The sequence below is a fragment of the Nipponia nippon genome, unplaced genomic scaffold, assembly GCF_047370975.1.
Source record: "Nipponia nippon isolate SJK-2023a ecotype South Korea unplaced genomic scaffold, ASM4737097v1 scaffold_45, whole genome shotgun sequence".
Lineage (NCBI taxonomy): Eukaryota > Metazoa > Chordata > Aves > Pelecaniformes > Threskiornithidae > Nipponia > Nipponia nippon.
The window spans coordinates 1,039,706-1,057,158 of NW_028262364.1; the positions used below are offsets into that span (position 1 = coordinate 1,039,706).

Here is a 17,453-nt window from a genome sequence, read left to right on the forward strand (position 1 = left end):
TGGAGTAGCCAGAGATGTCGTCCTCAGCTCCAAGGGACAGGGACTGAAGGAGGCGCACAGACGGTGTGTCCTGCCCTCGCATTCCTCTAGGAATGAGAAAGGGTCCACTTGCTCAGCCATTTGTTCCCTCCCAGCATATCTCCTTTCTCGCTGGACAGCTTTAAGGAGCATCCAGAGAGGAAACGAGCACACAGAGCCAGAGGCTGGGATGCAGCAGAGTTTAATGAGTCTAAAGAGGGAAACAAGATGTCTCCGAGAGGAGGCCACAGTGAAAGGATGGGCAGGCAAAAGTCAGTGCCCCACAGAGGGAGAGGGGCAGGCAGGTCCCCCCAGGCTGGCTTTGGTGGGCCTCATGGTCCAGGGGAGCAGAAAACAACACAGGAAAAGAAGGGGAAGGAGAAAGGGGAGGAAGGGAACGAGAGGCATTGGCCATGCTTTCAGAGAGCACAGGCTGGCCCCTTGCAAAGGGCTGACACCCTTTGCAGGAAGAGCGGGGCTTGCTCAGCCCCTCTCAGCGCAATGGCCACAATCTCCGTCATTCAGCCTGGCATCATCTTCTGGGTGTCCGGGGCTCCTTGTCTGGATTGTCAGCAGGGGCTTTAGCAAGGGGGGCACCTTCTGCTGCCACAGTAGCGGCTGGTGATGCAGGAGAGGTCACAGCACCCAGAGGTGATGGGCACTCCATCACAGCTGAGGATGCTGCCAACAGCAGCGGATGTGGAGGATCCCACAACGGTGTTCTGTGGGAAGGAGCTGAGGATGGGGCCGGGCAGGGTCACCACCACAGCAGGAGGCTCGATGACGACGGTGGAGTTCTGGCACTGCCTGACGCAGGGCTCATTGCAGCTGTTGGCCAACGGGGTCGGGCCGCAGGGCGAGCAGCAGGGCTGGCAGGACATGTCTCTGGGACAGAGGTGCACCTGGAAGAGAGGGCAGGGGGAAGCAGAGCACAGGGAAACATGAGGAGCAGCCGGAAACCCCACCTAAAGGAAACCAAAGCGTCTGCTGGGTAGGCAGGTAGAGGCTGCGCAGGGGGGAGCAAGGGCTTCTTTGCCTGAGCCCAGCGGGGCCCTTCGGTTAGCAGCCAGGCCCAGGGATGCTCCTGACTAGCCTGCAGCAAAGAGCCACCTCATCCCAGCCTCAGTCTCTCTCCGTGACAGACCAGACCATCTCTCCTCTGCCCTCTGCCGTGACCACGATCTCAGAGCACAAACATAAGATGAAGGAGCTGAGTTGTCCTTGAAGGCATGACCCCGTCCTAGAAGAGGTGGAGGAGAAAGGGGCTTCCAACTTACCTGGTTCCCAAGGAGAAGGAGGTGGCAGAAGTGGTTGAGAGAGCGACAAGTTGGGCTGGCTTTTATATTGTCTTCACACTGCCTCAGGCCCAAAGGCAGCTGCTGCCTAAGCATCAGTTTTCCTGTATGCTCCTAATGAACGGAAACATCCCAGGTAATGACATGGCACGTGTTGCTGTTTCCCTCCACGCTGTCTTTGCATTTCCTTGTTTTGTCATGCTCATTCCCTCACGGATGCTTGTATTCCTGGGGTGACAGGCCTTATGATTTCTGGGGCAAGGATGCGTCAGTGCGGGGAGAAGACACGGACTGAGTGCCAGAGGGTTCCAGCGGAGGCAGGTGATGTCAAGTGGGGCACTCTGGTGGTTTTGTTTTTTTTTTTATGAGCCTGCTGACAGGAAGGGCCCAAGCTCCTCTCAGCCCTGCAATTATTGGCTCATCAAACAGGGGCTCCTGTGAGTATGTGGCCTGCCCTCCTCTTTCCTTCCCTCTCGGCTGACTCCAACAGTCAGTGGCTGTTGCCTTCCCAGGCAGGCGTGCTGCACTTCAGGTTTTCACCTCTCTTTCGCCTTAAGCTGCCCTCAGGAGGGAATTGCCAACCTCTTTGGCCTCCTCCTCTCTCTGGACAGTCCCTGAGACTCCTTTAACAGTGCTGCCTGTGCATCTGTCCTGCTTAGAGTGCCCCACCCCTGCTCTGGCAGGGAGGTCCCCAGCAGCTCCTCAGTCACATCCCTTCCCATCACCCCTGCCCCCATGTGCTTAGCTGCAATAACGTGCGTGGGAGCGTGATCGTGTACCAGTCTGTGCGATCATCTGCATGCACATCTATGTGCTTGTATGCTTGTGTGTACACACACCTGCGTGCCTCTGGTGACATCACGTTTCTGTGTAGGTGTGTATTTTTTTGCACGGGTGTCAGTACTTATATGCAACTACACGTGTCTGTGTCCTTGTGCACGTTTGCTTGTGTCTGTGCATCGGTGTGTATCTTTGTGCACGCTTGGGCATGTTGGGCACGTGTTAGTGCATGCGTGAGCGTACATAGTTGTGCGTGACCTCACGCCCAGGCCCAAGCATTCCAAGGCCTGCAGTGACATCCCGCCACGACAGTGCCAGGCACTGACACAGTCTCAGCCCCTCGTTGTCTGAGGGGACACGGACAGGGCCACAGCACTCAGCTCTCACTGAGGACAACCCTGAACCCAGGCCAACTCTTTTCATGCTGCCTCCAGGCAGCCTCGAGGGGCTGAGCTGCTTCCCAGGGCCCTCGCTCCTGACTCATGTAAAAGCTTTGAGGCTACAGGATTCTGCTGGTCTGTAGTCATGGGGTAGCCCTCTCCCCCGCCTGGCTCTTGTCCAGAGCCAGGAGCTATGGGAAAAGGAATGAGAGCCTGGGGAGGCTGGGAGGAGGAAGGTGGTGAACATCAGGGCTGGAGCCAATGGCACCAGAAAACGGCACCAACGTTGGAAAGGCCGAGGATCCCCCCCCCCAGCAGCACTACAGGAATCCAGCCGTGGCGTAAGCTCCCCCTCCAAGCCTCAAATGAGGGACTGCCTGGAAACAGCGGTTCCCAACCGTTTGGCCTTGGCTGAGATGCAGAAGACGTAGTTTCAGGGCCCCATGGCCTCGGGAAGAGAAGGGGAACGCCATCATCACTACACAGGGGAAACCACCCACTGGTTCTGCTCCGATCAGCATTTCCTTATAAGCAAGCATGCTGGCAAAACAGTTTGGCATTTGCCAGATGAAGCCTTTCATCTGGAGAAGCTGCCACGGCATGCTCTGACTTCACTGTGATTCCTGCCAAGTCCAGTTGGCAGTCGGCAGTGTTTTCAGGCTGCCCGCAGCCTCGCCTTCCCAGGAGGCTTGCTTTCCTGGAACCACCACTACCCACATTTGTTTCACGCTGTCCCTAAGCCAGCTCCCTCAGCCCTGCTGCCTCCCTGCTCTGGCAGCACTGAGGTGTACCCCACCTGGGTACCCCTGAGAGCTTCCTGAGGGGTGCAGGGAAGCAGCTGTGTGGCATCAGCCTAGGGGCATGTGCATAAGGGATCCTCTTTCTCTGCCAGTCAGATTCCTCCCTGATGCCTTCAGTCTGCCATCCCAAGCTCTCCATCATTCCTACTGATGTTGCCCCTCCTTTCCAGGCAGCACGTCACCAAAGGGCAGCACAGTGCATCCCCAGCTCCAGGGGGACCAGCGAGTGGAGACCTTCTGTCTTGCGTGGCCAGGCTCTTCTCAAGTAGTGCCCACCGGCAGGGAGAGAGGCAAAGGGCAAAAATTAACACACACAGCGTTCCAGCTGACCACAAAGAGAAACCTTTTTGCTGTGAGGGTGGTCAAACACTGGAACAGGTTGTTCAGAGAGGTCGTGGAGTCTTCATCTGTGGAGCCAGTCAAAACCTGTCTGGACATACTTCTAGACAACATGCTTTAGCTGACCTGAGGGCACAGCAGCAGCACCAGCCCCTGGCCACCAGGAAATTCTGCTTTCCTTCAGGGCCAAGCACACAGCAACCCTGAACTCACTTTTTGCCCATCACCGCAATGGCCTTCTGCACATACCCTCCACAGGGCCATGCTGCAGTCCAGTGCAACCCCTTCAGGAGGCACTGCTCCAGCACTGCCCACCATGTCTCTCCGGAGCTGCTCTCACTTCTTAGCCAAGCACCCTTGACGGGGCGCTCAGGGCACTGTGACTTCTCTCTCCTCCTCTCTCCCACAGATGTTTGGGAAACACCTCTCCCCCTCAGCGAGGACAGACACCATCTTCATGGCCATCCAGGGCATGAGAGACTCCAGGAGCCATGACTCCTCAGTGGTTGCCTGTCTGCTGGCCTTGTCCATGAAAGCTGAAGGAAGTAAGCAGCCTGCAGCTGACGGGCCCAAAGACCCTCCAGCTGCCAAATCTAGGGAGTTTTTCTGAATGCCAGAGGAGCAGGGCCCTCCGTCCCCACTGCTGCTAAGTTAATCACACGTGCAGTAGCCGGAGCTACCTGAATCTCCCTGCGCGCAGCCCCAGAGCCCAGCTGCTGTAATAACTCTGCGTCCCCATGTCTCCTGCCTTCTGGGGCAGGGGCTGCTGGGTGCTCCTCGTGAAGGGGTAAGGGCAGGGGCAGCGCTGCTGGACAGTCAGGGCCCTTGCGGCCTTTCCAGGCCCAAAGTAGCACCCAACCTGCCTGAGTCCAGGGAGGGAGCCAGGAAAGATTCATCCCTGTGCCCTCTGTCAGTTGGGCTTCCCATCCCTTTTGCCACAACCTCAGCTGAGCAACGTGATCCTGAAGGCTATGTGGAAGCAGGGCTGTGAATGGGAGGTGCTGTGCTGACAACTGAAGCTTTACAGCTGCTCTTCACTGTGCTAGCAAAGGTCCCGAGCAGCGTAGTAAAGGAGCGCTGCAAGCTGAATCCTCCTGGCATTCATTGGAAGGGATTAAAAAGGGGTTTTCATTGTGCTTGCCTGGGTAGCGGAGAGCTGAGGTCAGGGTAGCACAGGCTGCCAGAGGTTGTTTACGTGCGTACGTGCACATAAGGGCAGAGAAGGGCTGCTGTATAGCTTAGGGTTGTGTTGGGTTGTCATCCTGCTGCTGGAGTGAGGGACTGTGTCTGTCTCTGGATGGGGGTTTCTGCAGCAGGTGCTGTTCACAGAGATCTTTCTCTTGAAGAACCTCCCCTGTCTGTGGGGAGAAGGGAGAGAAAATGCAGCTGTGGGGAGAGACTGACAGACACCGGGGTTCAGGTGTTCTGTCTGTGCCTGCTCCTGTCTCCATCCAGGCAGTCCCTGGAGCAAAGCAGGCACAGGTGGGTAGCAGGTCCCTCCCCCTCCCTCTGCAGGGGTGGGTGCAGCACTTCTGTCTGGCATAGATGTGGATGGCAGCAGCAGATCATCAGGGACACCTCCTCTTTGCTGAGGGACAGTTGATGTAGTAGTGATCTCAAGGCTGGGCAAAGAGAAGGAGGCTTCCAACGTCCTCCTTCGTGCCTTTTGCTTGACCGCAGCCTGCAATAACTGTCCATTACTTTTCTACAGTCCCTTTGGAGATCTGGCCTGAACTTCAGGGGCAGAAAAGAGCAGCTGTGGCCTGACTGCACAAGTAGGAACTGCCCAATGCTGAAGATCCCGGCCCTGGCCATAAGAAGCCTGGGGAACAGCAAAGGAGGAGGTTTCATTTCTTGCATTGGGACGAATGTTTTAACCGCTGGTCCATTGTCTCTCCAGAGGGCTTCTTCATGGCAGAGGAGCAGGGAGGTTAGGTAGAACACAGCAAACCATCTGAGACATATCAGGAGCAATGGGTATATAAAGATCATAAGACTCTGCACTTTTCTTTTGCAGATACCAAGCGTTCTTACGTGCACTGTTAATACGTAGGTATTTTGGAAGAGCAGTTGGGAACAGACCAGTAGCACATAGAGGAACTTCTCCTCTCCTGGATGTATTGGAGAAAATGTTGCCAATTTACTGAGGGATTGACATAATGCTTGAAGGACATTCAGAGAAGGTGAAGTCAAAAAAAAAACCCAAAACACAAAAAACAAAAAGAAAAACAAACAAACAAAAACAACAAAAAACAACAAGAAGAAGAATGCGCAGATACTCAGCTCAGCATTACGCAGGCTGCATTGTGTAGAAAGGTGTGGAGGGTTCTCTGGGTAGTTGTTCCCTGCCTGCCACTGTAGCTCTGTGATCTGCCCACCCAGGAGTGGCAGCCAGGACCTGTGGTGAGGCTAGATCTCTGTCTCTCCAGCCAGGGCAGTAGGGAGAAATGCTGTGCGGCACGTTCCAGTGTGACTTTTTGCAGCTCAGTCCGGACCAAGAGCCTTGGATGAACAAAAGGGTCCAAAAATCCTAACGTGTACTCAAGGGGAGACTGGACTTGGAGGAAATTGGCATTGTCTCAGAAATGTGTCAAACCCAGAAGGGACAGATTTCCATGCAGCCCATGTCAGGCTGGTTCCCCTGAAGACAAAGCGACAGCTGCGCGTCCTTCACTTGACAACATGCTAAATTAATTTCATGCTTTCACGAATGAACTAATTGCTCCAGGGGGATGCACACCTTCGTGGGTGTCCCACCATAGCTTAGCTCCCTTGGGCAAGGACAATGGCAGCTCTCGCCCAGCGTTCTCTCCTCTTCCCAATGACACTTGATGAGATCCCCACCCGGGCTCTACACTATAGCTAACAGGCACCTTGAACAATTGAAGGAGGCAATTAAGAATGAGGCAATTAAGAAACCAATGCAACCAGGAATTCCCACACATACAGTGAGGTGCAACGGGAGTCAGGCATTTCATGGCAATGGCCAGTTCTGGCCAACGAGAAATGTCATTCAGAAGTCTGCCGGGTCCTCTGTGCTCTGGCCTAGGACCCGCACCTCAGCCCAGGCATGATCAGACCTTCATCTGGGGAAAATGGGTTCTGCCAGTCGGCAACAGGAGCTGGTTTTGTCCCCCTGACAGCAAGAGAAAGAGTAGATTTAACCCACCACAGCTTTGTTCCTTCCCTCTTGTCTGGGCAGCTGATTCCTTCTGGTCATGTACTGGGCCCCGGCAAAGGAGAACAAGACACCTGTAACTGATCTCATTCCCAGGGGGCTTCCCAGACCTCCCTAGCTGAGCACGTGGCCCCATGCACCTTTATCTTTGCCACGTAACTTCTAACCCTGGTGGAGAACGGCCTCCTCTTTGTCCCTGTGTGGAGCAATCAGCACCTGCAGACCTTGCTGCACTTCTTCTTCCTCATCAGGTCTCCTTTGTGGAAATGTGCTACACCACCACCGTTGTGTCAAAAAAGATGACGACTTCCCTTGCCACCAGGAAAACCATTTGTGTTGACCCGCTGGCTGGCACAGTCATTTTTCCCCTGCTTCCAGGCTGTCACTGAGTTCATGATCCGCTCCGTGATGTCGTTTAATGGTGATGCCACCATATGCAAACTGCTCCGTTACACCACTCTCACAAAAAAGAAAATCTGGTAGCATGGGCACTGGGTTTGTCGTCATCTTCAGCCAGGTGGCTCTACTGCTGACTGGCTGTTCTGCACCAAGAAAGCCACCGCAGGGATCCAAGTCCCCTGACTCAGCTTCTGCTGATCCTGGTCCAGTGCCTGCTGCCACCCCGTTGTACCAAAGGGCTGGAGAACGTGTCCTATGAGGAAAGACTGAAGGAGTTAGGTCTTTTTTCCCCAGAGAAGAGACGGCTCGGCGGGAACCTCAGCATAGCATTCCAGTCCATGGAATGTACATAGCATTCCAGTACATAAAGGGTGGCTACAAAGAGGACGGAGTCTCTCTCATCACAAGGAGCCACATGGGGAAGACAAGGGCCAACGAGAACCTGTTGCACCAGGAGAGGTTTCATCTTGACAAAGAAATACATTTTTTACAGTAAGAACAATCATTCACTGCAACAACCGGCCCAGGGATGTGGTAGGGTCCCCACTGCTGGAAGTTTTCAAGATGCGATTGGACAAGGTGGTAGATAACCTCATCTAGGCTCCCTTTCCCATGCAGGAGTGGAGCAGATGATCTTTCATGGCCCCTTCCAACCTGGACTATTCTATGATTCTATGGTCCTCTCAGTGGTGTACTTCAACCGCTATGTGACCATATGCAGACCACTCCACTGCACCACTGTCATGACAAAGAAAATCCGCATTGCAGAAGAGTTGATTGCAATTGAGGCTAGCATTTTTTTCGGAGAAAATGGGATGCTGCATGGGAATGTCCTCTTCCTTTACTAGACTCGTTCACCTAAAGAGACATACACTGCAGGAATGGAATAGCAAACAGGGACTTGAATATTTGAACTTCTTCTCTAGAAGGCTTTTGTTACAATCAAAAGAAATGAGATCCCCCAAAGGGTGAGTCAGCAGGCCCACATTAGACTTCTGTCTAAGGTGGCACATATATGTATCCCGAGGAGTGTACGGATCATCTCGGTCTTCTTGGTGACAGCTCTCTTGTGTGTTGAAGGGCTCCCTCCTGGAGTCCATTGCCTGGGCCCAGGGCAGAGCGGGGCCTTGGACCCATGCAGGGGCTGTGCCTTCCTGGGCTTAGAAGCACTATTCATCCTCCCAGTGTAACTGTCCGGACTGGTCCTGTTCCCTGCAAGGCCCAGCGTGGGGAGAGGTGTCCTACTGTGAGGGCCCAGCCCTGCCCTTCAGCGTGCCCATGTGGCTCCCAGTGGTGTGCAGAGTCTGTTGGAGGACAGATCTCTAACAGCCAGGGACTGCAGTGCTAGGAAGACCCTGGCCTGCATGTGAGGAGCAGCGGTGGTGTGAGCAGAGCTCAGGCTGACCCTGCCTCAGAGCACGTGGGGAGTCAGGGAAGCTGAGTACGAAGAGGTCATCCCCAGAGTTTGTGCTATACGTGGGTCGATGCTTTCCCTGTACCTCTGAAGGTGCCCAGCACCCAGTGAGATGGAGGAAGATGGTGTCCCTGCCCCGAACTGAGGGCAGGAGGAGCATGACTGGAACTTCAGATGGTTCACAGGGTACTGTGTGCCTGAGAGGTTATTTTGAGCCCAGCAGTGCCCTCAGGAGTTCCTTTTCTGCACTCAGGAGACCAAGGACACCAGAGGGGTGTCAGGATTTAGAGCATTGCCCGGGGCTCAACGCCAAGGTCTAAAAGGCAATTTTCAAGTATAATTGAAAATCACACCTATGTGTTGACATTAATAGTGAAGCCACAAGTCGCTTGCACAGGGAAGATGGACACGTGAAGCAAGCAATGAGAGCCTGCTGGGCATGTTGGGTTGAGAGGGAGTGGGGACGGCTTTGCGTAGGCAGAGTGTGGCTGATAGCAATCCAAACTTGTGAATTACCTCAGCCCTGCATATCTGGAGAACAGCTGGGCCCTGCCAGGTGCTGAAGGACTGTAGGAGGTACCTACCTCCTCTGCCTGTGCCCACGTGTGCTGGCCATGGACCCTAGGTGGGTCAATGGAGGGGAGGGGCAGACAGAGACGAGGCAGGTGGCTGTCCCCAGGCATTATTGTCTCCCCACGCCCACTCCTGCCACCCTTTGGAGCCATCCTCTCACTGAAGGCCATTGGCTGTGGAGTAGCCAGGGATGTCTTCCTCAGCTCCAAGGGAAAGGGCACAAAACAAAATCCACTGCAGTGAATCCCACCCTCCCCTTCCTCCACCTTTTTTCCCGGAGCAGACCGGAAGAGTTGCCTCGGAAGGAAAGAGTACTCGGAGGCTCAGGCTTGGATGCAGCACAACTTTAATGAGTCTAAGGAAGAAAAGGAGGTGGCTCCCAGGGAGCACCAGGGGCAACCACTAAGATGCGGTGGAGCTCCTGCAGGGTGTCCGTCTGGCCTGCCCTGCCGAGGGAGGGAGGCCAAGAGGTCTCTGCTAGGCTGGCATTGGGAGACAGCGACAGCAAAGGAAAGAGAGAGAGACAGAGGAGAGTGGAAGAAGGGAACAGTGGCCTGAAGCTCTCTTTCCTGTCAGCACCATGTTGTGAGGTCTTGGAGGTTCTTGCTTGGGGCCGTTGCCAGCAGCTTCAGCAGGGCTGACATCTGTTGCCACAGTAGCGGCTGGTAATGCAGGAGAGGTCACAGCACCCAGAGGTGATGGGCACTCCATCACAGCTGAGGATGCTGCCAACGGCAGCGGAGGTGGAGGATCCCACAACGGTGTTCTGTGGGAAGGAGCTGAGGATGGGGCCGGGCAGGGTCACCACCACAGCAGGAGGCTCGATGACGACGGTGGAGTTCTGGCACTGCCTGACACAGGGCTCATTGCAGCTGTTGGCCAACGGGGTCGGGCCGCAGGGCGAGCAGCAGGGCTGGCAGGACATGTCTCTGGGACAGAGGTGCACCTGGAAGAGAGGGCAGGGGGAAGCAGAGCACAGGGAAACATGAGGAGTAGCACTGCATCCAACCACAATGGAGCCAAGGCACCTCGTGGCCCAGCACACACTCCCCAGCTCAAAGCCCAGGAGCCACCTCAGCTAAGTCCCAGCCTCTCTCTGCGGAAGGAAGACCTTCCCTCTCCTGCCCTCTCCCATGAGATGCAGCTCCCAGCCCTGGGCTAGGGCAGCCCACATCAGCTGAGACATGCATCAAGGAAAGACCGGATCTTGAAGGAGGAGGAGAAGAGTCTTCACACTCACCTGATTGCCAAGGAGAAGGAGGCGAGAGCAGTGGATGAGAGAGCAGAGAGTTGGCCTGCCTTTTATAGTAGCCCTGCACTGCCTCAGGCCCAGAGGCACCCTTTGTGGAAGTACTAATTTTCTGACAAGCTCATGTCAAATGCAAACCATCCCAGCTAATGGGATGGGCCGTGTCCTGGTTTCCTGCACTGCTGCCTTTTTCTTTCCTGGCTTATGCCACGTCATTTCCCATATGAAGGCTTCTGTAAGTGTTGGGATGAGAGGCCTGAGGATTTCCGGGGCAGGAACACGTCGGCGCAGGCAGAAGGGTCAGATCAAGTGCTGGTGGCATCCCCTGCAGGCATGACAGGGAGAGTCAAACTACTGAGGACTCCTTTGGTGTTCAAGCACCAGGACTTCCATGTCCCCTATAAAATACTGAACCCGATTGTCCAGCGACTATATCTAGGAAGGCAGGGATATGTGATTCAAGGCCAAATCACACAAAATCTGCTGCTGTTTCATGAGGGGGGGTCAGGCACATTCCCTCTTTGCAACAGAGGTGGCAGGTATTTTGTAATGGACCTAAGTGCATCCTCCATCCTAGTCTGCCTTGTCTCCCATCCAGCTTACAGGTAGTGCAATTGAGGGCTCCCTTGAAGCTGGGAGGCTTCAGCCAGGGACGACTCGCCTTCCCATGGCAGCAACTTTCAAGCTTCAGGTCTAGCGCTTGGCCCCAAGCCGAGTTACAGCTCCAGCAGTGACACATCGGGGCCTCTCTCTGACCATGGACCCCACTGAAGCGGGGAGGGAGCACAGCCAGGACAGCTGACCCAGACTGGCCAAAGGGCTATTCCATTCCATATAACATCACGCTCAGTATATAAACGGGGGAAGTTGGCAGGGTGCAGCGATTGCTGCTTGGGGACAAGCTGGGCATTGATCAGCGGCTGGTGAGCAATTTTGTATAGTGTATCACTTGCTTTGTGTATTATTATTGTATCATTATTATTATTGCTACTACTACTACTATTACTACTATTACTACTATTCTGTTCTATTTTACTTCAATTATTAAACTGTTCTTACCACAGCCCATGAGTTTTCTCACTTTTGGTTTTTGCGGTTTTCTGTGCTCCGCAGTGATTAGTGATGTTTTGCCTGGAGATTTGTTATTAAAACACTGACCTTGAGCTTCATCTGGTATTTGGGTTCTGTAGTGAAGCCATTACTGTACTTCGGGTACCACCTCATGGAGACAATTAGCCATTATACCTCTTCCTCTGAGAGGTGTTTTAGGGAGGAAATACAGAATGGCACCTTTGCTGCCTTCTTCTGTGGTGTTTCCTCCTTCAATTACAACCACTTTTCAGTTTCTTCAACACCCTTGGGTAGTTAAGATATATCTATTGGTAGTTCTCGGGAATACTGTCTTGGTTTTGTCTAAGGTTAATAAGCACTTTAAGAATATCATCCCGAGATCTGCCCCAAGGCCGGATAGTTATGAATGGCAGGGTGTGCGGAATAGCACGGGCAAAAGCCTAGGACGGTGGGCACCTCCAGTGTTTTGGAACTTCATCCCTGAACAAGTGCAGAGTCCTGAGAAATCAGTAGAATATTTGGAAAAGTATGCTGTCACCCTGGCAATTCTATGGAGACGCACATCACTGCAACGTGCTGGGGCCTGGCCCATGCCTACCGAGCCCTATTCAACACTATTCAGAAGCCTCAAGGGGAAGACATCATCTCTGGATCCGATGACAAAATGACAGGCGCTGCGGCTACGCCAGCCCCTGCGACAGGTGCTGCAGCTATGCCAGAGAACCAGCCTCTGCCAGTATCAGTCACCCCTATACAGAAGAAAAAATACACAAGAAAATCAGCTTGTTTACTAAGGGCTGATGATAAGCCAGGGCCATCACGAGAACAGGAGGAGGAAGAGGCAGAACCCATAAATGAGATGGTAACCACCCAATCCCTGTCCCTGAGTGACCTGCGAGATATGCAAAACGATTTCAGCCATCATCCAGGCGAGCACATTGTCACCTGGCTGCTTCGATGCTGGGATAATGGGGCCAGTAGCCTGGAATTAGAGGGGAGGGAAGCCAACCTGCTGGGATCCCTTTCTAGGGAAGGGGGCATTGAAAAAGCGATTGGAAAAGGGGCAAAAGCCCTCAGCCTCTGGAGGCAACTCCTGTCAGGCGTGAAGGAAAGGTATCCCTTCAAGGAAGATGTTGTATGCCACCCAGGCAAGTGGGCCACCAGGGAGAGAGGTATCCAGTACCTGAGGGAATTAGCCATGCTGGAGGTGATTTATGGTGACCTGGACAACGAGCAGTTATCCAAAGATCCAGATGAAGTCCAGCGCACATAACCCATGTGGCGGACGTTTGGATGGAGTGCACCATCATTGTACGCAAACTCATTGGGAATAATGACCGGGAAAGATGAAGCGGGACCAACAGTGGATGAAGTGGCTGGCCAACTGCGGCAAGACGAAGAAAGTCTCTCTTCCTCCCTACGGGCCTGTGTCTTGGCTGTGGAGAAACTGCCTGACATGCTAGCTGAGAAATTATCTCGGGAGTTCTAGCGACTCAAAGAGGATATGTCCTGCTCCTCACCTGTACGAACCAGTATCTCAGCCATTAGGAGGAAGCACCTCTCTGTTCAAGAGAGAAGATATAGTGGATACACACCACGGGCCACCCTGGGGTATTACCTGCATGACCACGCAGAGGACATGAGGAAGTGGGATGGCAAATCTACCTCGACCCTAGAGGCACGGGTACGTGAGTTGCGAGGCAAAGCAATGACACAAGGGGGTTCTTCCAGGAAAATTGCTACTCCAGTTTCCAGTGAGCACTTCCCCAGACAGAGTAGAAGGGCTGATTTTGCATCCAATCTTAATAAATGGACTTTTGATTCGCATTTACAAGAAGTGAGAAACAAATGCTATGACCGGGACTAGAGGGGCCCTGCCTCCAGCCAGGTGGAGGAAAGGGACAACAGGGTTTACTGGACTGTGTGGATTCAACTGCCTGGCACATCAGACCCACAGAAGTATAAGGCTCTAGTGGACACCGGTGCACAGTGCACCCTCATGCCATCGAGCTATGAAGGGGCAGAACCCATCTGTATTTCTGGAGTGACAGGGGCATCCCAACAGCTGACTGTATCGGAGGCTGAAGTGAGCTTAACCGGGAAGGAGTGGCAGAAGCACCCAGAGGCTCCATGCATCCTTGGCCTAGATTACCTCAGGAGAAGGGATTTCAAGGACCCAAAAGGGTACCGGTGGGCTCTTGCTATAGCTGCCTTGGAGACGGAGGAAATTAAACAGCTGTCTACCCTGCCTGGTCTCTCGAAGGACCCTTCTATTGTAGGGATGTTGAGGGTCAAAGAACAACAGGTGCAAATCGCTACCACAACAGTGCACTGGCGGCAATGTCCCACCAACAGAGACTCCCTGATTCCTATCCATAAGCTGATTCGTCAGCTGGAGAGCCAAGGAGTGATCATCCAGACTCACCCACCCTTTAACAGTCCCATATGGCCAGTGCAAAAGCCTAATGGAGAGTGGAGGCTAACAGTAGACTGAAGGCAGTCATGCTGCCGCTGAGCGCTGCCGTGCCGGACATGCTAGAACTTCAGTACGAACTAGAGTCAAAAGCAGCCCAATGACATGCTACAATTGATATTGCTAATGCATTCTTCTCAATCCCTTTAGCGGCAGAGCGCAGGCCACAGTTTGCTTGCACCTGGAGGGGCGTCCAGTACACCTGGAATTGACTGCCCCAGGGGTGGAAACACAGCCCTACCATGTGCCATGGGCTGATCCAGATGGCACTGAACCAGGGTGGGGCTCCAGAACACCTGCAAGACATTGATGACATCACCATACGGGGCAACGCAGCAGAAGAGGCTTTTGAGAAAGGGAAGCAAATAGTCCAAATCTTTCTGGAGGCCGGCTTTGCCGTAAAACAAAGTAAGGTCAAGGGAACTGTTTTTAGGAACAAAATGGCAAGATGGACGTCGTCAGATCCCAATGGATGTGATCAACAAAATAACACGCCATGTCTCCACCAACCAGCAAAAAGGAAACACGAGCTTTCTTGGGCATTGTGGGCTTTTGGAGAATGCATCCTCCAAATTACAGTCTGATCACAAGCCCTGTCTATCAAGTGACCCAGAAGAATCATAGAATCATAGAATCGTCAAGGTTGGAAAAGACCCTTAAGATCATCGAGTCCAACCGTTAACCTAGCACTGCCAAGTCCATCTATACCATGTCCTCGAGCACCACATCTATCCGTTCTTTAAATACCTCTCGGGAAGGGGACTCAACCGCTTCCCTGGGTAGCCTGTTCCAATGCTTGACCACCCTTTCGGTGAAGAAGTTTCTCCTAATATCTAACCTAAACCTCCCCTGGCGCAGCTGGAGGCCGTTTCCTCTCGTCCTATCAGTCATTACTAGGGAGAAGAGACCGACCCCCACCTCGCTACAACCTCCTCTCAGGTAGTTGTAGAGAGCAATAAGGTCTCCCCTCAGCCTCCTCTTCTCCAGACTAAACAACCCCAGTTCCCTCAGCCGCTCCTCCTAAGACTTGTGCTCTAGACCCTTCACCAGCTTCGTTGCCCTCCTCTGGACACGCTCCAGCACCTCGATGTCCTTCTTGTAGTGAGGGGCCCAAAACTGAACCCAGTACTCGAGGTGTGGCCTCACCAATGCCGAGTACAGGGGCACTGTCACCTCCCTGGTCCTGCTGGTCACACTCTTCCTGATACAAGCCAGGATGCCATTGGCCCTCTTGGCCACCTGAGCACACTGCTGGCTCATGTTCGGGTGGCTGTCAACCAACACCCCCAGGTCCTTTTCTGCCAGGCAGCTCTCCAGCCACTCCTCCCCCAGCCTGTAGCGTTGCATGGGGTTGTTGTGAAGAAATATTTCAAATGGGGCCCTGAGCAATGACAAGCCTTTGAACAAATTAACCAGGAGGTAGTTCATGCAGCAGCCCTTGGGTCAGTCTGGGCAGGACAAGATGTAAAAAATGTGCTCTATAGCGCAGCCGGGGAGAATGGCCCTTTCTGGAGCCTCTGGCAGAAAGCACCAGGGGGGACTCGAGGTCGACCCCTAGGGTTCTGGAGGTGAGGATACAGAGGATCCGAGGCCCGCTATACTCCAAATGAAAAAGAGACACTGGCAGCATATGAAGACGTTTGAGCTGCTTTGGAAGTGGTTGGTAGAGAAGCACAGCTCCTCCTGACACCCCGACTGCTGGTGCTGGGCTGCATGTTCAAAGGGAGGATCCCCTCTACACATCATGCAACTGATGCTACATGGAGGAAGTGGGTCACGCTAATCATGCAACGGGCTCCAATAGGAAACCCCAGTCACCCAGGAATCTTGGAAGTGATCACGGACTGGCCAGAAGGCAAAGAGTTCGGAATATCGCCAGAGGAGGAGGTGACACATGCTGAGGAGGCCCCACTGTATAATAAACTACCAGAAAATGAGAAGCAATATGCCCTGTTCACTGATGGGTCCTGCTGTCTTGCGGGGAAGCATCGGAGGTGGAAAGCTGCTCTGTGGAGTCCTGTACGAGAAGTTGCAGAAAGTGCTGAAGGAGAAGGTGAATTGAGTCAGTTTGCAGAGGTGAAAGCCATCCAGCTGGCTTTAGATATTGCTGACTGAGAAATACGGCCGATGCTGTATCTCTGTACTGGCTCATGGATGGTAGCACATGCCCTGTTGGGGTGGTTGCAGCAATGGAAGCAGAGCACCCAGCAGTGCAGAGGCAAACCCATCTGGGCTGCCGCATTGTGGCAAGCTATTGCTGCCTGGATAGAGAACCTGGTTGTAAAAGTACATCACGTAGATGCTCATGTACCCAAGAGTTGGGCCACAGGAGAACGTCAAAACAACCAGCAGGTGGATCAGGCTGCTAGGATTGAAGTGGCTCAGGTGGATCTGGACTGGCAACATAGGGGTGAATTACTTCTAGCTCGGCGGGCCCACAAGACCTCAGGCCATCAAGGAAGAGATGAAACATATAGATGGGCTATATGTGACCGATGGGTGGACTTGGCCATGGACACTCTTGCACAGGTTATCCATGAATGCGAAACATGCACTTGCAATCAAGCAAGCCAAGCGATTAAAGCCTCTGTGGCAAGGAGGACGATGGCTGAACTATAAATCCGGGGAGGCCTGGCAGATCGATTATATCACACGCCCACAAACCTGCCAAGGCAAGCGCCATGGGCTTACAACGGTGGAAGCAACCACCGGATGGCTGGAAACACATCCCGTGCCTCATGCCGCTGCCGGGAACGCTCTCCTGGGTCTTGAAAAGCAAGTCCTATGGCGACGTGGCACCCCAGAAAGAATTGAGCCAGATAACGGGACTCAATTCTGAAACAGCCTCATAGACACCTGGGCCAAAGAGCACGGCCAGCTGAAACCAGGACAGTAACCTAAGTGCATCCTCCATCCTAGTCTGCCTTGTCTCCCATCCAGCTTACAGGTAGTGCAATTGAGGGCTCCCCTCTTCCCTTTGTTGACCTTCCTGAGATCATTCTGCTGGGAGGCTTCAGCCAGGGACGACTCCCCTTCCCATGGGAGCAACTTTCAAGCTTAAGTCCTAGCGCTTGGCCCCAAGCCGAGTTACAGCTCCAGCAGTGACACATCTGGGCCTCTATCTGACTATGAACCCCACTGATCTCGGTTTGGACCCTGACATGGAGGTGACTTCCCAGCTTAACATGGGACCTTCCTTATCTCTGTGAACACACCTGGTGATCGCTGGACATTGTGGAACACTGATGACTGCCATGAGGCCTCCTCCTGACCTTGACTCACTGACTCACTGACCCGCCTTTCCAGCCTGACCCCAGACATATGGAAGACAAGAGCCTGAGGCAGAACACAAGCAGGACAACTTAAAACTCTGTGCACACTTGCAGACCTATGCCCTTACTGGGGTTTTGGAGAAAAACTGGAATGGCTCTCGTGTCTGGAGTGTGCAGTGGCTCTGCAAAACAGAAGGCAGAACTGCAACCCT

General features: G+C 53.6%; 2 pseudogenes; both read right to left on the reverse strand.

Moving 5' to 3' along the window:
• Positions 1-599: 599 nt before the first annotated feature.
• On the reverse strand, positions 600-1,409 carry LOC148052690 (feather keratin Cos2-3 pseudogene; annotated as a pseudogene).
• Positions 1,410-9,804: 8,395 nt separating this feature from the next.
• On the reverse strand, positions 9,805-10,544 carry LOC148052691 (feather keratin Cos2-3 pseudogene; annotated as a pseudogene).
• Between the last annotated feature and the right edge of the window lie 6,909 nt (positions 10,545-17,453).